The 23,759-nt window shown below is 42.6% G+C and overlaps 1 protein-coding gene across 1 annotated transcript in view; it reads left to right on the top strand.

Annotated features, from left to right (window-relative positions):
• Positions 1 to 23,759, top strand: part of Slc39a8 (solute carrier family 39 member 8) — a 61,062-nt gene that overhangs the window by 1,951 nt on the left and 35,352 nt on the right. The window lies entirely within an intron of this gene.

The raw sequence follows: 23,759 nt of genomic DNA, 5'->3' as shown, positions 1-23,759 counted from the left end.
TTCTTAGGCAGAGTTTGTTTTTTTCTGATGCCGTGACATAGGATCCTTCTTTGACCTAGAAGGATTTTGTACTGCCCCATGCCAAGTTTTTAAATGTAAACTGTCTTAAGTTTCATTTCTTGCATGGTTTTATACTTGATTTAATGTTCGAGAAATTGCATGTTGCAAACACGAAAATGCCCACACATTTTCTTGAAGTATCTTGAAATACCATTGTAGGTATTTTCTGGCCTAGCTGTATTGTCTTCTTTTTAAGAAGAAACAAAACAAAACGCTGAGCTGACTAGTTTCTAGGTAGGCGTGGTCATTTGCTTGGAATGAAGTTTCGGGACTGACTCGAGGCTGTATCTGCAAACAACATACTGAGTTGACTTAAACGATAGTCTTATCTCACAGAGTCTGGAGGTGAGTTTTCAAGAGGCCAAGGACCCCAAGCTCCCTTGCAAAGAAAGTAAGGGGTATACATAACATATTTAGTAAAATTGGTTCTATTTACTATAATACAATGCTTACTGTGTAAGTATGTAGGATAGACGTCTCGATGGGTAAATTATATGTTGATACCTTTATTCTCATTCTCAAATTTGCATGTGTATCCTCATTATGAGTATCAAAAGGAGACAGGAGGAAGCCCATAATTAGCTTGGAAACAGAGAAGCCAAGCCAAACTCCGCACTAATCAGGCTTAACAAACATCTCTTGCAGTTCTGTGAGGTCTTAATGAATATAGCAATCATTGGTGAAATGGTGGCAAACGCAAATCTAGAAGAATCCATTAATTTGCTGGTAATTGATACATAGCCTTGCCAAGGCACTCATGTGCCCGCATTAAAGCATCAAATCTGAAGTGGAATATAGGACCTTCATCATCTTCACACTTGAAAGAACACAACTTCAGTCTCTGTTGGGCACAGAATAGAACCAGGCAAAGTGTATTGTGAGAGACTTAATGATCTGACTTCGAAAAAAATCCGAGAAAGTAAAAGGTTTGCATGGGCCAGAAATTTCTTAAAATTCTCCAAGATTTGCCAACAAAATTGGACATTTGGGTGAGAGCTTTGATAGCAGCTGGACAAATTTCTTTCAGAAAATAGACTGCTGAACATGTCAAGTTTGGAAATCTTTCTATTTTTTGGTATTATGGGTGCCTTGCTGCTTTGAGGACAATGCTAAACTATGTAATAAAGGGCTTTGGTAATCAAATGGCCTTTGGTGCTCCTTGACTGACATATAGACTGCCAAGGTCAGAATCTCTAGGAAGGATGGATCACGGGGGCTGCTTTCTGTTTATTTCCGTGCTGGTCTCTCAGTGTTTCTCTTCTTTTCCCTTCCTTTCCTCTTCCCAGAAACCTCATTGCCGCACTCTCTCATGTGGAAACTGGTTAAGCAAAAGAGAGGCCTCCTTTTTTAGAGATTTATGCTGAACTCTAGGAACACCTCCGCTCAAGCATCCCTGAGGCTCTGAAGTAGGTGCCAGGTGATGCTGCCTTTTGCTTCACATGGTTCCTCCACTTGGGCTTCATCCCCCCAGCTCTTCCCTGTGGTCCTTCCTGCTGTCTCCTGCATCAGATGTGTTTCTCTCACATTCTTATCCACATCAGGATGCCCACAGTCTATCTTTAGACTATTTGAATTTATAATCAATCTTCCTAAAGCAATGTGGTATGCTTTCTCTGAATAACCAAACCTCCATAAACTCCATTCACTAAAGAGGTTCAAGTCTTGAGCCTGGCATTACTGGCTCTGCCCCCCTTGTGCCAACCTTCCTCATCAGACTTGGCACCTACTGAACTGCACTCCTCACTTCTCTGTGAGTTTCTGTGTGCCTTTGCTGTGTCTTCCCTGGAGCCTTCCTGCTTCTAACCAGAAAGCTCCGCTTTCCCTTAAGTTCTCCAATCCAAACAGACACGTTAGGAAAGTCTAGCTAATCTTGTCTTAAAAATCCTGCCACCCGAGATGTCTCTATTTTCTGAATTCTTGCAAGGTCTTTATTTGCCTTGCTACTTTCAGTTGTCTGTATATGTGTTCTGCAGACCTCGACCAACGTCTTTAAAAGGCAAAGCTTATTATACCACTCTTCTAAGCAGTTTGATCCCTTTGAATAAACTGTAAACACATTGCCATTTATTATTATTATTATTGTTGTTGTTGTTATTAATTTCGAAATGCTAGTATTGGAACCCAGGGACTCTGTGGACCTAGGCTCTGCTAAGCTCCCTAAACTTCAAGTGTTTTAAGGTGGATGAACAGCCTTTCTGTGCTGTGTCTCTGTGTGTCTTTTAAGTTATTTTTTTGGCACCATTTATACCCACTTATGTTGAGGTATTTTTTTTTAAAATTTGTTTAGGCATTACATTCTGAGAAGATTTTTAGATCCGACCAAGAGTTTAGGAGGAATTCCTTTCTATGTGGCTCTTTGTCAGTTGATACAATTGCTACTATCTAGGGATCTCGTTCAGGTTTGTTTTCTCTGCCAAGTAAAAAGTTAAGAATCAGAAAAAGTCTTGAGCACACCAGGAAAATCTCCCACAGAGCAGACAGGATCCACTAGTAAGGAAAGACTTTTAGGAGAGGTGAGGAAACATACACCACAGTCAAGCACAGAGAAAAATACTCTCTGTAAAGGTGGGTGGGGCTGGGAGGTAGGATGGGGAGTGGGGCTGGGAGGTAGGATGGGGAGTGGGGCTGGGAGGTAGGATGGGGAGTGGGGCTGGGAGGCAGGATGGGGAGTGAGGGACAGAATGTGGGATTCCCAAATCTGGCTTCTCTTTGAGGGGGAGAGTTTGACATCTTTGAGGGATATTACTCCCCCAATTTGGGGGCTGGTCACTCTGAACAAAGACAGGGAAGCCATAAGTTCATGGCTTTGGGGTGAACAAATCCTGGTCCTGGCCTTGAATTTGTCATATTGGTTCACAAGCGGGGAGCCCTAGAAAACTAAGCCTTTGTCTCAAGTCAGGAGTGTGAGGAAGGAAATACACTTTTATCTATTTGTGACTCTTCTTTTTATTTTGGATCTAACTTTGAGTTCCTCACAATCATAGTATAATATGTAAATAATTTTATCTGTGTTATTAAGCTTTTCTCCTCATGTGGGTGTATCTCACTTGAAGTGTGCTCCCCAGTGAGGATTTAAACAAGCGGATGGGAATGACCCACTCACCTCTTGGGGGCTTCCATAGCCTCTGGTTTATACCATGTACGCATTAGACATTTTTGTTTGGAATTTCGGAGACAGAGTCTCACTTTTTTAGGGCCTTAAACTGAGGTTCCTGCCTCTTCCTCTCAAGTGTTGGAATTAAAGGGATGCTACACCCTGTCCATTGTCTACGATTTCATTAGAATTTTTTGAATCTACCTGTGACAGCAATCTGGACTTCCACATCTAGAGGCCATTGCACAGGTAGAACACAAGTGCATTTGATGGTGATGTGTGCTCAGATGATATGTCTGATTAGAGAGTACAAACAGAAATGAGGCAAGACCAGACCTGTTTTCCAAAGGTGTCAGGAGAGTGTGGAATGTATGGAATGCATGAAGGTGGGGCTGAGGAGGCCCAGGCGGTGGGTTTTAGAAGACGTCTTGACCCTTTCATTCTGGAAATAGCAGAAGGCAATAAACAGGTTCTCCACCCAGAAAGGCCCCCCAAGAATGCATTCTCTTCAATAGTATTTATTTACTTGCAGTCTTGGGTATCAAACATGGTAAATAAACATGCTATCACTGAGGTATGTTCCTATTCTGTTCCTACAATTGTTTGCCTGGAACGATCGTGTAATTATTAAGTCTTTTTTCCTTTAGTATCTTTTGGTCTTTTGAAGCCAGAGGTCTCTGGAAATTAGAAAGATAACTCCTGAGTCAGGTTAATGGATGACCAGGGTAGCAGTGTATAGCAAAAGAGGTGTGCATATGCATGTGTGTTGGTCACTGTGTTCTTGTATGTATTGCTTGCTGTCATGTATTACATATTTTTCCTGAGGTAAAGGCAAGGATAGTATTGGGAGAATTCTAGGAAGCAAAGACTATGGGTGGAAGAGATGGAGAACACACTTTCCTTTCTTCTTTGGCCCTTTTGTGTAGAAATATGATAGGAACAAATCTGGTCGGAATGCCCTCCGACCTGCTGGTTCTCATGAACCCCCATTCACGGGATACAGAAAGATGATGCTTAGTTCCTTGTTAAATGTCCTAGGTGAGGCTCTCTACAGACTTACTACATCACTCTCAGTCAAGGTAACCATACAGAACATGTTGTGCTTTCAGGCTTTGGTAAAATGAGGGACCTGCATGATTCATTCATTTGACTGTGACATCAAAAGCTCCATTTGCCTAGGCACCAGGTGGGATCCACTTAAGAAAGAAGATGCTTCTCATTCCTTCCATAGCTCACTCTCAAGTGTGTGTCTTTTACCCACCACCCCATGAGTCATGTGTATAAAATGTAGGTAATTATAGTGGGAGTTTCCAATATTTCATTATGCTATACAACCCTTCTAACCATTTTATTTATAAGATCACATTTTGTTATCCTAACAGCCCTATAACAAAGGTGCTGTGTTTTGTCTTACAGGAGAATATAGCACAGAGAGGTTAAGTACCTGGACTAATGGTATAAGTGGTGGGATCCCTGATAACCTTAAACACTTTGCTGTAGTGCATACATTTTTGTTATAGTCTAAGAAAACATTTTATCTAGTTAGATAAACTATTATCTCATAGTTTGGACTATGCACATGTGTTACTTATCTGTCTCCATTGCTTCATCACATGAAGGGAAAAGTCACAGGGCTACAGGGTACCTAGTAAGGATGACTGGTTCTTGTTTTCAGTGTCTGTGTGCACACCTACAGAGGCTAGCACTCAACCTCAACTGTCATTCCTTAGTTTTTCTTTTTCCATATTGTTTACGAGACAGGTTCTCTCAGTGCCCTAGAACTTGCCAAGGAGGCAAGACTGCTAGCCAGGAAGCCTGTAGGATTTGTCCATGTCCCTCAGGTCTAGGATTCTTCTTCCTCCTCTTCATCTTCTTCCTCCTCCTTATCTTCTTCTCCTCTCCTCCTCCTCTTCTTCCTTCTCTTCCTGTTTGTCATCGTCTTCTTCTTCTTCTTCTTCTTCTTCTTCTTCTTCTTCTTCTTCTTCTTCTCCTTCTTCTTCTTCTTCTTCCGCCTCCTCATCCTCCTCCTCCTCTTCCTCCTTCTCCTCTTCCTCCTTCTCCTCCTCTTCCTCCTCTTCCTCCTCCTCCTCCTCCTCTTCCTCCTCCTCCTCCTCTTCCTCCTCCTCCTCCTCTTCCTCCTCCTCCTGCTCCTCTTCTTCTTTCTTCTCCTCCCCTCCTCCTCCTCTTCGTCCCCCTCCTTCTAAACATGAATTCTGGAATTAAACTTAGGTCCTTATGCCCCGCCCCCATGGCTGTCTTCTCCACTCTGTAGAGGAATTTTTATGTAATTAGAAAATAAGGTGGAAAGGTGTGGAAAGTCAGTGTGTGAGACAAAGCCACGGTTTCTTGGTCTGGAGAGATGAATCACCAGGTAAAGGCATGTGAAGCCAAGGCTAATGACTTAGGTCTGATTCTTTGGTCTACATGGTGGATGGAGAAGACTGACTCCTACAAATTGTCCTCTAAATTCCACAGGAGTGTCATGGCTTGCACTGAGTGTTAAAGAAAAGAAAACCAGCAGCTCATCCCAGTCATATGTGGGGGCCAGTAAAAAAAGAGGATAAGACATATTTGTTAATTAAAAATGTGAATGTTGAGTGGAGAGTAGACAGCCAAAACTTGTGTGCATACACATAGTAAATAAATGATGTAATTACAAAAGCTACAGCGCTTAAATAAACCCCATAGCAAGCATGCAAATCATATCCCAAAGTCTCACACATACCCATGGCTCCCAGTCTACTGGACAACACGGAGTCTTAGTCAGAAGGAAGGGGATATCCTTTCGGTTGGGAATGCCTTTGGAAAAGTCACAGCTAAGTCAATTCTGCTTATCTGCTTTGGTTTAAAAAATATACATTAATGGACCATTTGCCTATGTAAGTTGTGTCTATACTTTTAAAATCATGCTGGATTTTCCAGAGAGTTACATAAATTCCCTGTCATGGAATGAAATTTTCATGAATTGATTATTTGCTGCCCCGCAGAGACATTTTGAGCAGCTGATCTTTCTTCTATCGCTAGATTGAATATGAGAGAAACACCTATGTTATTGGGATAGCTTCCAGCCCATCATTTATGGTTCACTTCTGGCCAATGAAAATAGAAATCTTTCTTTATGAGGTCCTTGACATCCTGCTGGGGGGAAGTGGTTGTTCATTGGGGAATGAGTTGCAGCATGAAGCAGGCGAGCAGGGCTTGTCTACAGAGTCAGTTGCTCTAATACAACGAAGTACCAACACGAGGCAGAGTCTGAACTCTTTGTCATAAGGGCAGGGAGAGTGAAGTCCATCCTTGACCAGTTGTGTTTTCTCCTGGGACGCTGCAAGTAGAGTAGGCAGGGGAAAGGCTTGTAGCAGCCAGACTTCCCATGCTTCCTGCTATGTTCTTGTTTCCTGGTTCTTCCCATCATACCGGACAGTGACAGGCAGGGGTTTAATTTTTCCCATCAGGAAACCCATTGCCTTTAAGCTATGACTATGGTTTGGGTGTGTTCTCTTTAAATGTGATGTTCTTTGGAATTCCATGTCATTAATTATTTTTAGGAGTTGGGGGAAAATAAGGAGAATATAAATAGGAATGGAAAACGAGGCCTGAAGTTGAGAAGCATGAATGAATGCTCCATAAGTCAAGGGGGATTCACTCCAGCGTGTGGTGGGTTGCTGGAATTTGTGAGTTAGTTGTGTGGAGGGCAGTGTTCCACAAGGGTTGTACACATTACCGGGTGTGAAAAGTTAACCTTTAGGTCATTTATTTACAAGAAAAGTTTGGAAACTGTAGACAATCTTAGAAACTTTGCCATTTTCAGAGACTTCTCCCATTTTCAACTCGCTGAGTAGTGAACTCCTGTTTGTAATTGATGCTAATTAATTTATTTTCTGGACTATTTCCCAGTCGTCTGATTGTGTAGACAAGTGTGTTTTTTGAATATTGGGATTTATAAAGAAATGAAACTATCATCAAATTACCTTTGTGATGATGGGATCTGAGAGCTTAGAAAACCTTGAAAACGGAGTCTTGTTTAATTCTGCTTCTGTCCCTTTCCAAAGATTCTCTGTTGTTTTTCTGTTGTTTAAGGGGAACAAAAGCAAAAGTTGATGAATCTATGGTGCTAACCTGAAAAGTAGCATTATGTCTTTTAAATCCAAATTTTAATATCTTTGCTTTGGAGTTAGAAGAAAAAGAAAAACAAAACAAAACAAAACAAAAAACCTAAAATAAATGAGCTCACACAAAGTCCCAGAGGTAATTTTAGTTCCTTGAGCCCAGTTCAGTGTATTCTATGCTTGTCAACATTGTGGTGAGTCCCTGAGTTCTCCAGCCCTTTTAGACACTGTTGCATAATGGTTAACAGTGTGACATCTAGGGTCAGATCCCTCTGCCCCCCAGCCCCGACTAAAATTTAAATTCTGTCACTTAGTAACATAGTAGTCCCTGGCAAATAACTTACTTCTTCAATCCCAGTTTTCACCTTTGTGAATCCAAAAGGAGGAGCAGAGCCATATGGTGGTTTGAACTGTAACAAGTAGAGTCCATCTGCTACAGTTCAGACCTGGAGTATCCAGTGTGTGACATGAGCTAATAATTAAAACCAAAATTTCCATCCCTCCTACCACTTCGTACAATGAATCGTGAGAGGGATGATGCTTGGAAGATGCTGAGCGTGGGCCTGTCTCAAATCATGTGCTCTATGTATAGCTATTGTCCTCATAATACCTCATATAGTATGTCCTCATAATATATTTGGTATAATTTTATTATCCTTAACAAAGTTGTTAGTTGTTGGGGACCTGAACACCTTAGTATCAGACAGTTTATAGAGGAAGGTATGGCTGTGAAAAGACAACAAGGACTAGCGGAATAAAGAATTCACAGAGACGTAGGTCAGCCTGGTGACCTTGGTTCCTGTGACTTGCGTTTTGAGAAAGGCTCTAACACTCAGCCTCTACTTACTTTCCTCAAACTCTGGAACTAAGTTCCTAAAGATGTCAATCTTAGGCATAGACTTAATGAAAGAAACTGAGTACTTGAATACGCATTGGAATTATTCTTTCCCTTCCAGGGGACTTCTCGGGCTATATTTAGGAATTGGCTCTGCTTTATTATTTTTCTAAACTTTATATCATTATTAAAATGCGAGTGGCTTGGGGGTCCATGTTATGCTTCTAGAGATTGATTCGATTGTGTTTTTTTAAGCTTAGATCTACTTCTAAATCCATGAAAACCTTGATATGGATTTTGCAAGCCAAAGAATCCAGGACACTCTTAGTTCAGTCGAACCTTATTAGTTGGAAGAAAAACAAGAGAACAGCTATTTTAGTCTCGCTGGGAAGAGAAGAAATACATGGCTCTTTCTAGACGGGAAGGAAAACATTAGCCTAGGCTTCAGACTGGACAGTAAAGCCAGAAGTTTGATTCTGAGATGAGAAACAGATCGTGTGCCGTATAAATTAATTGTGTGCCGTATGGTACATAGACCCTTCTGTTCATGATTCCAAGGTGTTGGTGGGTACTAGATCCCTGGGTTTGTGTATAGAAGCATGGCCGATTATGGTTTTCTCCAAGAGAGGTGCTCAGGATTCAGTGTATGGTACTTCTGCATCTATTAATATAAGAAGCAGTCACTGGCTCTGTCCTTGATCTTGGGATGAGTGCCATCCAAGTAAATGTGGGCAGCAGCTCCCCTGCGGCAGGAAGCATTGAATTCCTATTATTCTAATAGGAACAATGGCTAACATTTGAGGAGTGCAGCTTATGCGCCAGGCATTGTACTTGGTGCTCCCTTCTGAACCATCCCCTTAGTTCTCACAGTCCTCTGGGGAGATGGATGGGTCTTTCAACTTTGCCTCTCAGTTCTTTTCCCTTGTTGACCTGAAGCGGACACTGTGTTGGCTAGGCGACTCTGCCAAGCATCCCCCGAGGATTGCCTGGTTTTGGTGCCTCCTTGGGTGTGAATAGCTGGATTATGAATTGCATGAGTGCTTCCACCATTTCCTTACTTCCCGGCTACTCCTCAACACACTATGGTCGGATGTCTCCCACCACTTCCTTGAAATCTTTCTCCACAAGGTCACCTGGACTTTGATGTTGTTAAACACAATAGATGTGTCTCCTGGCTTACCTTTCTGTAGATTTTTATGGTGTCCCGTTATGATCTCATTGAAACCCACCCTTTCCTTTCTTGCAGCTACTACATTGCTATTGGGTTTTCAATGTTTCATGACCTTTCCCTTCATCTTTCAATGCGTGGTCCTCAGAGTTCCTCAGGCCCATCTTCTGAGTCCATACACTTTCTCAATCATGTTGATCTCTATGCGTATCTCTCTGTGTTTGTACATATTTCCTACCGGAGCTTCTTTCATATGTATTTTTCTCTTGGGATTCAGCCTTGGACATAAAGGGCAACTCTGCTCCGTTTCCAAACTCTGCACATCTACACTTGCCTCAGATTCAGTTCACCCACTCCATTTCTCCGTCAGAAAATGGAGAAAATGGCCACTTTATGGGATTGCAGTGGGTACGAAGTCAGAAAAGGTAGCTAGGCACACTGTCTTGTGAGGGACATGCTGTAAGCCACCCCTGTAATTGATGGCCCCACACCCAACACTTTCTCATTTCCCTTTCTGTTCTCTACATCTTATTAAATGTTTTTCTCTAATCATGAACAAACCTGAATACGTTTGTTCCAGAGTTGATGCCAACTGAAAACCTTTGCTTGGCGTGTGTGGTTCTGCAGTATCTGCCCTCAAAATCAAATATCTTGACATTAACTTTTAGAATAGTAACTTTTGTTCCATCACACCTTCCTAAATTAGTCCAATCAACCTAAATGAAATATTTAATTGAAAATAATCCAGTAATTCTGTTTTTCATGCAAAAGAGTTTTAAAGGCAACATGAAAGGAATGTATGTTAATATTTCAACATGTTGTCTGAGTAGAAAGAAATAATGAGACTCTATTATATTTAATTCCTGAAGCTTCCAAGATTTTTTTCTCTTTATTTAGATGTTTTCCTCCATACTCCATAGCTAATTTTTTTGGTGTGTGTGTGTGTGTGTGTGTGTGTGTGTGTGTAACATAAACAGATAACTTCAATAAAATGGGGTTATCAAAAGGATGACCATTATGCCTCTAAAATGACCTTTTTTGAGATAAGAGTATCAGAGGTCCTGATAAAAAAAAGCATGTTGAGGAGGTTTGTGGATGTTTTAAGAAGTATCTCCCCCCAAAAAGGACCATCAGAGATAGATAATTGGAGTGGTTCTTGGAAGCCAGCCAGAATAAGGAGACAGTGTTGATGATGCTTCCAATCACTCTTCCCTGGTCTCTGCATTGGATTCTGCCTCCAGGTTCCTGTCCTGTTTGAGTTCCTGTTCTGACTTCCTTCAGTAATGAACTATGGATGTGGACACATAAGCCAAATAAAACTTTTCTTCTTCATCTTGCTTTTCATTTTAGCAATAGTAACCTAAGTCAACAATAATACTAGGATAGGGGGTTGTTGCTGTGACAGACCTGACCATGTTCTTTGGGGAGGACTGCGGAAAGACTTTGAAACTTTGGGCTAGAAAAGCCGTTGAGTGTTGTGATCTCAGTGGTCTGTTCTGTAGGAGCTTTGAAGATAAGAATGTTGGGAGTATCGCAGACGATGGAGGCCCAGCTTGTGAGGTTTAGCGGGGAAGCAAAGACTCTACGGGGCCTTTTGTGCTAGGACTGAAGGATCAGCTGTGATTAATAAGAGCCCAATATCACTGAGGCAACGTCTTCTGTGAAGTGTTTTTCTCACTCATTCCATGCAAGTTGTATTCACAGGTGGACCAAGGTTGTACTTCATGCTGGTAGACAAATATGGTCATGTGTAAGAGTCTCTCAGGTGATATTGCTTTTGAAGGCATGAAGGGGTCATGGAGAGCCCTTGAGGCTTGGCACTGTGAGAGGCCATTGGTGAAGATACAACCTCAGTAGCAGTTAAAGGTCCAGGGTTGAAGAGGTCATGGAGAAAAGTTGATGCTTTGCACCATGAAGAAAGCCTAGCAGAAGCTGTAAAGTGCAGCCCAGTTGTAGTAGAAGATCCTAGCACTTCCAAGATGCCACTACTATGGGATGAACACCACCACCACCAGCAACAGGGAATGGAGCAGACCAAAGCTTAGGAGACAGGCTGCGTGTGCTGCAAAGGGCAGAGCTAGGGAAGCAATTCAAGCTCCTTGAGGAACCCAGAAGATCATGAGTGAATCCCAAATATTGAACGTTGAATTATTTACACTATTGGAGTGTGGCTTTGCTCTGCTCAGATTGTGACTGTGCCCTCCTAGTTCTTCCCTCTTGACGTAAGAAAGTGTTTAATTTAGTTTTGATTTTATAAGAGGGCACAGTTGAGAGACTGATCTTTTTTAAAAAGAGTTTGGATTTTAGAAGAAACCTTGTTCTCCCAGAGACTGAACTTTTAAGTGTTTGAATTGGTAAAGACTGTGGGACTTTTAAGTTTGAAATCTGTATTTGTGGCATATATTAATCTGAGATCTAGGGGATACCCCCTCCCTCCAAAGCAAATGTTGCATCTCAAAAAGGGGTATGTGTCAAGTTGACAAGGAGTCTAGTTTGATGTCACAGGATGTCTAGTTAGAGTCATCTGAGAGGAGGAAACCACATCAAGAAAATGCCTCCATCAGATTGGGTTCTAGGCAAGCTTGTAGAGCATTTGTAAATTAGTTTTCTTAAGGGATTGATGGGGGAGAGCCCAGACAATTGTGGGTGGTGTTTTCCCTGGGCAGGTGGTCCTGAGTTCTACAAAAAATGGGTGGAGGAAGCCATTGGGTGTAAGCCAGTAAGCAGACCCTCTCCTTGGTCTCTGCATCAGCTCCTGCCTCCAGGTTCCTGCCCTGTTTGAGTTCCTTTCCTAACTTTCTTCAGTGAAGACTATGAATGCAGAAGCATAAGCCAAACACCCCCTGTCTTCCCCACTTTGCTTTTTGACACGGTGTTTCCTCATAGCAATAGTAACCCAAACTGAAACATCAAACATCTACCATGTCAAGGATCCTATGTCTCCTCTTACCCACTCCGTTCACAATTTTTTTTTAGTTCCAAAACTGCCTTGCACTCTTATATAGGGGACAACAAAAAGTTTTAGCTTATGTGACATGTCTCTTAATATTAAGAATATAGGCATCGCATTCAAAAACTGTAAAGGCTACAGATGCTCAGGTGCTGAACGTATTCCTACTATACACAAAGCCCTGGGTTCTGTGCCCAGCACTGAACAAAACTGGGCATGGTTGGTCATGTCGACAGTCTCAGCATGCTAGGAGCAGAAGTAGGAGGGTCTGTTCAAGCTCATTCCCAGCTGCATGGTGGATTGAGGCTAGACTATATTACATGAGACCCAGTGCCACGAAAAAAGAGAAAATTCAAAAATATTTACTCAATTTATTAGCTACAATAATAACAAACCATTGTTAGTACTTTAATTTTGAAAGATTATTTTTAATCATATACTAAAAATATATGTGCTGTGAAGGTCAGAAACTTTGGGTGTCCTTGCACCTGTTGTGAACTGAAGAACCAAACGTGGGTCGGTGTAAGTGCAGGGCATGCTTTTAGTTGCTCCTGCTCTTAACTGAGAGGCTCTCTCTCCAGCTCGATAGTGAGTATTTTTAAAAGGAAAAGAAACTTCTCTACTGCTTTAAAATTTCAGGCCGGTAGGTGTCTGCGTTAACAGATGCTCGCTTGAATGTGGACTTCCACGTGTGCTGCTGCATTTGGTCTATTGTGACGTGAGCCATGCAGCCTCGTTCACTTGTAAAGGAGGGAGGGAAGGAGAAGCCGTCAGTAACGTGATGAGAATCATTTTGACCATATCCTGTCTCTGCCAGGGACCCAGCAACCTAGGGGAACCGGGGACTATAGTTTGAGAACCAGTGTGCCTGTGTAGGACAAATGCCGACCTTGTTATGCAGATGTGAGGAGCTTTGACGGTGAGCTGAAGGTATTTATCACATATACTTATGCACAGAGAGACTGACTAGGAGGGCTTTGGTGAGCAGCAAGGCAAAATGGCCCTTTGAACGTAGAAAACAGAAGAAAAAAAATCTGTGGGTCTATCTTATAGTGACACAAAGTAGGAGGACTCTTGCTATGGGGACGGGTCAGGGTTGAGAGCGGGAACGCAGAGCAAGTGTCTTCGTGGTGAGGAGGTCTTAAGGGATGGATACAGAGTGAGATGGAGATGGATGATGTGCCCGTCCCCATGGTGAAGTCTGCAAACCTCTTTGAAAAAGCAGGTTTAACGTTGAAGATTCTTTTCATTTCCTGATTTGTGAATCAAACTTTATAAACGTGCTTTTGTAGCAGCGATGTTATTCCTACACACTACTTCATAAGGATTTTTTAATAGTGTATAATTAATTTGGCATTTTTTTTCTCTTTAAAAATATTTTTTAGAGGAAAGGTTTTCACCCGCTCCTCAGAAAGACTTATAAGAATGTATGTAACATATAACATATAAGCCTGTTTGTAAGTGACCTCGTGTCTGTGCGTGATTTGATTTATGTGTGTATATTACAGTATCTGTTTTAGTGTGTATGTATGTGTGAATGTGAGCGGGATGTGTGTGTGTGTGTGTGTGCATTTCTGTGTTTGTATGTGTATGTGTATATGTATTTGTGTGTGTGAGTGTGTGTGTTTCAGAGTACATGTGCACCATTCAGGAGCGTGTAAGAAGCGGAAGGAAGCATGAGATAAAAACTGGAAACACTGATATCAGAGAAACACTTGTCATTCCTAGATCAGCCTCCTAGACGATTATTCATCTGCAGTGGTTTTTGTTGTTGTTGTTGTTGTTCAAACTTTCCCTTTTATTGTGTTAAGAACGTGTCCAAAAATCAAGCCGAGAAAGACTGCGTCAACTCTGAGGAGGCACTTAAGATGCTAGACTTGGGCGCGGTTGGTCGAGAGCGGGCTGGAATGACAGTAAAGGGAGAGACACCAAAGTGTCTGGTCGCCGAGTTAGGCAATCCCCATCATCACGGCAGACAAATCTGCGGTCTCCGCATCCACTCCTGCTTCGAATGTTCCTGTTGTGAGTGTCATGCCTGTAAGCCACCAGATGCATGACCTGTCAGTGACCCTCGAAGGGATAAATCAGTGAAACGTTCGCTTGTCGGTTTGAAAAGACGTCCCGGGAGAAGCAAGGCTCGGAGATCCCTCAGTGTACGGGAATCGGGAAGTGGTGGGTGGATGGGTGGGGGAGCACCCTCATAGAAGAAGGGGTATGGGGGATGGGATAGGGGGCTTATGAACGGGAAACCGGGAAAGAGGATAACATTTGAAATGTAAATATATAAATATCCCATAAAAAAAGAAAAAAAAAAAAAAGAAAAGACCTCCCCATAGTTATATTCAAAGCTGCACTTTAAACTTAGGTATTTAAATAGTTGGGATCTAAGCCAGATACCCTGAACGATCTACTCTTAGGGAGATTTTACTTCCTGCGCCCGTTTTGTTTCCGATACTGTTGTACAATTGGCTACATAAGCAGCCAAGAGGTCGGCATTCCTTTCCATTTTACTCACCTGTTTTTATTTTATTCTTATCTATTTAGACACCTGTCTATCAGGAACTGTCATGCGCCAGGCCTCGTCATAGTCCTATTATGATTAGCAAGTATTATGGGAACATGAACTCGAGGGATCTAAGTGGCTTCTTTCTCGTTTGAAAATCGTTCTCGGTCTCCACGTTTTCCTTCTCTCGTGTAATCTATTGTTCTGGTCTCGCAGCCGCGTAGTTACACCGTGGCAGTTCAGGTGCACTGACAGGCTGGTTCTGCTTTGGGAGCTGAAAAAATAATGTTGCGGGCTGTAGAGGTCTTCTGCATCCCGAACACCAGTGGTCCACAGTCACCACTGAGAAGGTGTGGCCATGCCAGGCCCTCCCCAGCTGTGTTAGGAGTCTGAGCCGCTGCTTGAGACCCTGGGATCGCTTGTTAGTTTCTGTTTGAACGTAGCCTTTGTGAACCCCAGTTTTCCCATTTGAAAGCTGGAGATGGAGGGGAGACATGATGGAATTTATTTAATTTTTATTTAAGCCATCTCTGTCTCCACCGTACCCATTCGCTAGGATCCTAATGTTTAAAGAGTAATTTAACTTTATGACCCTAAAAATCAGTAGGCCCAATAAAATAACATTTCACTTCATGATCTAGGGGATTGTCTTTTTATTAATTGAGTCATTCTTTGTGTTTAATGAAGAAGACATACCAGTCAATCTCCAGTGGCTTAGTAATGGGAAAACAGGAGACTTGACTCTTCTCTAGGACAACTTACCTTGCTAATCTTGGACAACTTACCTTTCCAAGATGTGATTTCTTTGTCAAGGTCCAGCCTTGCTTGGCATTGGAGAGGGGCTCTGAGAGAAGGGTGTCTGGGAGCGGTAAAAAGAATGACTTGAAGTAAATCATAGGTTCGAGCTGCCGGCCTAGGCTCTGCTGAGATGGTTTTCTAGACTTCTCTCTCTCTCTCTCTCTCTCTCTCTCTCTCTCTCTCTCTCTCTCTCTCTCTCTCTCTCTCTCTCCCTCTCTCTCCATCTGCTCTGTCTAGACAGCTTTTTCTCACTATTCTAAAAACTCTCTGGTTGAAGCAGCTCACTCTGTCTGTAAAAATTCTAAATGCTATCTAGGTTTACTCAGAAAAGATGCTATAAAAAAAATGATCAGATCTTTCGACCAAGTCAGAAATCCTGGTAAGAAAAAATTCTTGAAGAGCTGTTTCGCTCTCCAGAGATTTCCAGAGAGCTCAGCTCTCGCCAGAGAAAACGTTTAAGAACTGCTCTTGGCTTTTGCTGGCTCATCTCATGCAGACCGGAAGCCCAGTTTTTAATTTACATTATCAGTTTAGCTATTTATTCCAGGTTTCCTTTTGATTATTTTATGAATCAGCATCCTGTCACCCCAGTCCTTTGATTCTTAAGGGACAGTAAGCGTACATGCTGACCTTAAACTCAGAAATCTGCCTGCCTTTACATCTTTCTGACAAGCCGGCTCCTAGGGTAGCTGCCTTAGTTCCTTTAGATTCGTGAAGCTCCTCATAACTCATACTGTACTCTTATGTTTTGCAGAGTTGAGAAGTTTTATTTATTTTGAACTCATGTGTTTATAACTCTTTCCCATAGCCTTAACGGCTGTCCTGAGAGCCCCACCGTTTACCATTCTGCTGAGACATTAGCTACACTCTCGACTCCTGGACTCATGCTGTCAGATTATCATGGAGTCTTTAATGTTAACAGGGAGGACATTCCTCTGTGGAACATGAAATATGTACATTATTATATAAACAAGCCTTATCCCCACAGCGGCCATCGATACTCGTGGAGGCTCCATGGGTGCCCTGTTTCAGGGGCATCCACCATGTCACCAAGTCACTGTCCCCACCGAAGCCACGCCTGACTCAGCATTTCTTTATTCACATTTTTCTGTTATTAGTAATTGACGTGCTAAAGCTTGTGATAATTACTGTTCAGGAAACTCATTTATCAGTAAACTGTGGTTGAGTTTTCCTTGACTGAAAGCCTTAGTCTCCCGTACCTTGTGCTTATCTTTATTATGTCTCCCCGTTTTACATCTGCTTTCTTGTGGGACAAGCCAGTGATGGAAGCCATAACCCTTTTCCAGCCTCTGCACCTGTCTGAAGAAAGGGTAAACAACCTATTTGGTTAATGAACACATGGAACGAAAGCCGGGAGGAAGTGGGAAGGCCTCAGAAGGGACAGAGGACGGGAAAGTGACAGGTTTGCATGCAGTTGGTTGGCTGGCAGCCTAGAACAGGAGACTGTGCCTCACATGGGGTTGTGGGAAGGACGTCTTCTGAGTCATGAGTCACTGCTATCTATACACATGACAGATTCTAGAAGGAAGCGGCATTTTTGCTGGAAACCAATGGCTATGGCAGTCAGTGGTGTAGCGAGCAAGGGTACAGAAGCCACTAATAAGACATAAAGAACTCCTTCTACCTTGGACTCAAAGCCCTTGTCCCTCCTCCAGCTCTTTCATTAAGGATTTGTAATAGAGTTTACTCTTTTGTATAGCTGAGTTACTTTATAATAAAGGAAAATGAACTGACCTTGGTACTGCTTTCTAATTGTGATCACAGAATTGGCAAGCGTTAAGTCACTCTCCCTTCCTCTACCAATACAGACAGAACACAGCCTGTGTAACGGTCTCCCACACAGAGAAACAGCCTTGCTGGGAATGTGTTCCTCAGGGTTCCAATCCATGACATAATCTGAAGCGGTCTCTGAGGTGACTTTAGATGGGATGACATTTGCTTCTGGTTTGGTATGAAGAGGTTGACTGTGGAGGCACAAGAGCAGACAGTCTTATTGTCCTTGTCAATGGATGCTACTTAACCAGACAGTCAAGTACCGGCCAAAGGAAGAATTGGGCAAGCGTTGAAGACTAAGAGAGCTTGTCTTTTTGTCACCATAGGCAGCAGCCAGGCACGTGACTTACGCCTGTAATGCCAGCACTTAGGCTGCTCAGTACTTCATAGTGAATTCCATGGCTAACCTGAGCTACGGTGATCAATTTTGGGACTCTCTCAAAACAAACACAAACCAACGAGTGACTTTTATGTATCAATCGGTGGGGGGAAGATGCCAGTAACTCCCTTTTAGCTAAGAAGAGAATTCATTCATCCAGATAAGCAGAGCCAACGGGTATGAACTTCAGACATAGCCACGCCCACAATCATGAGCATTTAAAAAAAAATCTCTGTTCCTTTAGCCTTTTGTTTCCCCTCTCTCCCCACAAGATGGCCAAAGTGGCTGAAGGAGTCTTCAGATTCATGGTACTTCTAGCAAAGAATGATTCTTTAGCCCTAGGTCTGGATGTTTAGATTTAGGTTATGTGTTACCTGGAAGGGTGCAGGCATGATGGTGAGGTGGTTTGTTCAGCCAAAGACGAGGTCAACCCGGGCAGGCAAAATGCAACGCCTATTGTTACTACAGTTTATTATTTCTTATGCTTTTTTTTTTTGCCTCTTTGGTGTTGTTTCTTTCATTCTCTCTCTTTTTCTAGCTTTGGTGGTGGTAGGGGTGGGAGTGGTGGTAGCGCCAGGGATTAACTCTAAAGCTTCAGAGGTTAGTTAACTACTCTTGAGCTCTGATGTAGTCTCACAGCCTATGCTGTCTTGTATGGTGTTGTGTTGTGCTTTTGTTGTGGTGTTGTGTTTTGCTTTGAGACAGCCTCAGCTCTTATCCCAGGCTGGTCTTCAGTCATCTCATGATTCGATGCCTCAGCTTCCTGAATGCTGGGGTGACACACAGCTGTCACCATTCCTGGGTCTCTTTCCTGTTTTTCTCCAAGTATGCTCTGTATTCCTCAGGCACGTGCTCTCTTCTAAAGCGTGCTTTCTTCTGACCATCTCCCCCCGCACCCACCCCACTATCACTGCTCCACAGAAGACAGACATAGCCTTATCTCTGGCTTCTATGCTTCCCAAGAGGGATCATCACTCATCACCATCTGGTGCCCTGCAGGCATTACGAACTCAGAGGCCTGAAAGGCAGCTGGTCACCGTGCTACCGAATGTCATACCAGGACCAACACTCGCTTTCCGTTTGCCTGAAGTTCCGTTTGCCTCAGTTGTCTTTCATGATTTCTTCTGCATACAACTTCTCCCTCACATAAGATTTCTTATGATTTCTCTTAGGGATTTATCATTTTCACTCTGCTTTCACAGTTCTTGGTGTACGTGGGTCTCCCCTCCCCCACACTGTTGAGGTCTCTTAATGGAAGGTGGTGCTGTGGCTTATTGTTTCTGTTCTACTTCTTCCCTGCTTCTAGCTTCTTCTCCCTTTGACTTCTCTCATCGATATTCCTGTCAGATTTTTAGGTTTCAAAAAATATTTGTGTAACGAAGGAAGCAATCAATGCAATGTGTACTCTGATGGCATGGCTGTCATACTTGATCACTGTTAAAGAAAACCACAGTTATGGCAGTATAGGAATCTCGTTTGACCACATTGAGTGCTGTCAAACCGTGGTTTTATTTACCAATGATCAAGCACGACAGCCATGCCATTGACCTGCACGGTGCAGTCAGGTGCATTGACCAGGGCTTTCCAGAGAAATGGAATCAGTAGGATCAAAAGATGGCTGCATCTTTATTAATCCATACCTTCCTATATCCCTGAGTGAGAAACAGAGCATGGCTGGAGGGAGTAAAGGAGAGAGAGGGGTGGGGAGAGGGAGAGGGAGAGGGAGAGAGAGAGGGAGAGGGAGAGAAGAAGAGGGAGAGGGAGAAAAAGAGGGAGAGGGAAAAGAAGAGGGAGAGGGAGAAGGAGAAGGAGAGAGAGAGAAGGAGAGGGAGAGAGAAGGAGAGGGAGAGAGAGAAAGAGAGGGAGAAGATCTGCAAGTCAGATCTCACTATAGTAATTGGGTGTAAAGACCCAAGAACCTGGGAGTTGATGGTGTAAGTTCCAGACTGAGATCTAGAGAACAGACTGTGGTCTCCAGGCAGTGAGGTAGGAAAATGTATGAAGTCTCCATTTATCTGCCTTTTACTCTGGTCAAGCCTTCCATAAAATGGTTAATGTTCTCTCGTCTTCACTGAGGTCATTGATTCAAATATTCATCTTGCCTGAAAACATCCTCCTGATCTGTCTACTATAATCAGTGGCCAGTGAGGTCCATTCAAAATTACCTATTACAGGGGAGAGCATAGAACTGGACTCCTGCCAGACATCTTGGAGCAGCCCAGGAGCTGGGGTGGGAAGCATCTGTGGGTAGAACTTTACAAAGAGGAAACACAAGTATAGGAAGTACTTTGATTAAAGGACAGAATCCCCCACCCCCACCCCCAAAAGCAGGCCAAGGTAACAGGTACAAAGGGTTGGAGATGGGGAGTTTGGTTTGAAAGCATCAGCCAATAAGAGTGGGAGGTTTCTTTCTAAATAACTCTGCAAGATCTTTGTTAGAGCCTGGAGATGCTGGCCCTGTAACAAGAAACGTCAAGGTTGAGGACCAAGCTCAGATAGAAATTTGGCTAGGGAGAGTCTTTGTGAAGTCTAGTGTTTCAAGTCTTGCCATACTCCTTGGATTCATTGTAGAAGACAAATTATTTCAGTGATACTTCACCGTACAGATTTTATTTGTAGAAATTGCAAGGGGAGGAGCTTGTAATCTTTCTCTCATCCTCTCCTTCCGTCCTTTAATGACTCCTGGAGATGAAGCAAGGGGAGTTAAGCCCCTATGAGGAAAGAGTAGCAGGCCCAGAAGCAGGAATGCATGAACCTTGTTGCTGCTACCTGTTTGAGTATAATTTGGGGGTTTCGTGTGTAATGTGACCTAAGTCTCCTTTACCATTTTAAGTAGCTTTCTCTGGTATCTGCATACACCAAATCAGTGCTCCAAATCAGTGTACTGTGGCTTAGACGAGCAAAGAGCAACCACTGATGTCAGAGTGTCTTCGCGTTAGTTGGTTCCCAGGAGCACAGAGCTTAGAAGGCTCAGTAAAGTCTGGGAGGGACTCTAGAGAATAGAAATGTCATGTAAAAAAGTAAAAAGCAAAGCTGTTAGTGGATGACTATGACAGTCTGGGGGAAGGAAGTTCGGTGAATCTTCTCAAGGTGATACTGTTTTGCTTTCCCAGGACCTCTTGTGACCCAGGAATTCCAACGCGAAGGGGTGTATCCCGGAGGGGTCAGACTTGCTCAGCCGTGTCACTGTCCAATGGGTTTTGAGACGTCTCCGTAGGGGCTGGGCTCACATTCCGTTTGCCCCTGCAGTGGAGACTCTGCCCTTTCATAGATACTGCCTTCTCTAGTGTCGGGTTTAATTTAGTAAATCAAGAATAAGCCACTGTCCAAAATTTGCATCCCGCTTCTTAGTGGATAAGTGATTTAAATCCTACCAGGCCTGCATCGGCTCTGTGTTGAACAAAGGCGAGCAGAGCCTTGAGTTTTGCCTCCTCTCTGCATCTGGGTGCCTATCGGGCAGTTGCTTCTGTCAAGCGCTGTGATTTCTGACCACCTGGCCAGCAAAAAGTCTGTATAAAAACTGACTGATGATGACGATTCTAAGTCCTCTCGTTGTTCATTCTGTATTCATGTAACCACGCTGATTCTTTTCCTCATTGACCGACCACAGGAACAGTTTTTTAATAATGCACTGTAGGCAACTAGGGCATCTTTAAAGGCCGTGGCATTTAAGCCACTATTTCATTGAGATACACTGACTATGCCTGAGCAGGTTCACTTGCTAATCTACAATTTGGATCCTGAAAGAATTCCTTCAGAGCTGTCACATTTTGAAAGTCTTAGGGCTTGAATTCTGAGAAGTCTTTGAACATTATTTATAGGGCATTTTCCTTTTTCCTCATGGTTGTAGTTGGAAGAACCTGAAGTCCATGCAGGCTAAGACTTCCTTGCTGGGAGCCAGTGCTGTTATGTCTTTGTGCTAGCATTACCTGCTAGTTCCTGGAATCAAGACTGATCCAAGTCTTCTCTGTAGCTGTTGAGTCAGGCATCCTCCTGGTTATGAACGAGCTGTGCCTTCTTACCTTTCCCTGATTGGCTATCCAGCCATTTTCTTCGTCTATTGGTCTGGCGTCCCATACTTGCAGCTATAGGGATGCCTTATTAGTAGTGTTGGTTGTTTGATGGCTAGTCCACAGCTGTTATTGTTGCCCACCAGAGGAGAGAATGGGTCGAGTAAGGCACAGCTTATACAAACTTATATTCTTAAATATTATATGCTTACCACACACATACATATTCATAATAACGATGAAAAGAGAGATTAGGACTTTGAAAGAAAGCAAGGAAGAGTTTATGGGAGGATTTAGAGGGAGGAAGAGGGTAGCAAAAATATTAAAGGAAACATTAAAGGAAAGAAAAAAATCTTTCAAAGAGGAAAAAAATCTGAGCATGCGTTTTGTGTAAAGTAATTGTTTCCTTAGTTTTTGACAATTGCATGCAGTTTGGTATATTTGATGTCTTTTCACATTTTCCTTGACAACAGCACTGGTTTCCTGCATTAATATTTAGAAATTTTAATTTCATTGTTTTACTATAAGAGGTATTAAAGTGCTTTGTGGTCAAACACATTAATTCAGAATATTATTTTCATGTCTGAGTATCTGTGTGTGCCTTGCTCATCTGTATGTGCACCATGGGTATGAGGTCCCCAATACTCCTAGGACGGGGTTTCAGATGCCCTGGAACTGGAGTTACGGGTGGCTGCGAGTAGCCCCCTGTGGGTGCTGAAAACCAAACCAAGGTCCTCTGCAAGAGCACAGACTGCTGTTAACGTTGAGTCATCTCTCTAGCTCCCAATCGACCGTTACATTCTCAACTCAATACCACCTATGGTATATTATATTGAGAACAGGTTGCTATGGTGATATGCCACACCTTAACCAATAGAAATTAATTTTTTCATAGTTCCAGAGACTGAAAGTCCAAAATCAAAGTGCTAGGACATGACTTTCTGGTGAGGGCTGCTAGGTGGATCATAGATAGTCTCCTGACCGTGTCCTCTCTTCTGTCCCTTCATCCCATTGGGCCAGGGTCCTTTTTCCACAGCCTCTTCTAACACTAATTATTTACTGGAGATGATCTCCATGCATCACTCACTGTGGATTAGGGCCTGACATGAATTTTGAGGAATACTGTTCAGTTTATGGGTCAAAGCTAAGATTTTAGTGAGGTTAGAGGAGCGACTGAAATAGACGAAAACATCAATAAAGATCAGTTGATTTTTATTAAAGACAGGATTCTGTTTGAGGGAACGGGTACTTCTCACAGTTTCTAATTTGTATGACATCAATTTATTAATGTCTCCTCTGTTTTACAGTGAAAATGCACTTGTGAGTAAATGACCCTTTTTAAAAAATTGTTTTTTTCAGTGATTTCTTTTTCTAATGAAGATTCTTTGCCTCATTAAAAAGTTAATGAATTTCTAAGTGGCCCAGCACTGTCTGCAAAACTCTTTATAATAGAGAGGCCCTAATCATCAGCATTTAGAATAATTTAGTAACTAGTTTATGCTAAGATATAATTTAAAATAAATTTTACGTATTGGAACTATTATTGCTATATCGATGGGTACATTTTTAAACTATGAAACTCTAAGGAACCAAGTAACCATTAACAAGGGATGCTAGAAAGCTACTCTGACAGCCCCTACAAGATATCCATTTAATAACTAAAAAGGTAAATTGAGACAATAAAAAAATAATCTCAGAGCCCTGTGTTCAAATGCTGCCACTGTGCTTTTTACTGACTTCTCTAGGGTACCCAGAGTTTGTGTATGCTAGGCGTGCCCTTCCCCTACTTGGAGTTATAGCCACAGTCCAGCTTTTATTACTTTTGAAGTTTGTCCTCAACGTCTAAATCAATCTTTAATCTTACTTTGTTTACATCGAGTAGGCTGTTAATTAAATAATTCTTTCGCTATTTTGTTTCTTTCTGGGTTTAAAGAGGAACAAACTGGTCCATTCATGTCTGTAGTGGGCTCTGGTTCAGACACAGCGCTGTGTACCTGGATGGAACACAGTACGTTTCCTCAGATTGTAGTCTAAGGCTGAGTGTTCACCCACGTGTGCTGAC

Source organism: Rattus rattus, chromosome 3 (assembly GCF_011064425.1).
Source record: "Rattus rattus isolate New Zealand chromosome 3, Rrattus_CSIRO_v1, whole genome shotgun sequence".
Classification (NCBI taxonomy): domain Eukaryota; kingdom Metazoa; phylum Chordata; class Mammalia; order Rodentia; family Muridae; genus Rattus; species Rattus rattus.
Note: the sequence above shows the minus strand (reverse complement) of the source record. Positions and strands in the feature narration are given on the sequence as shown.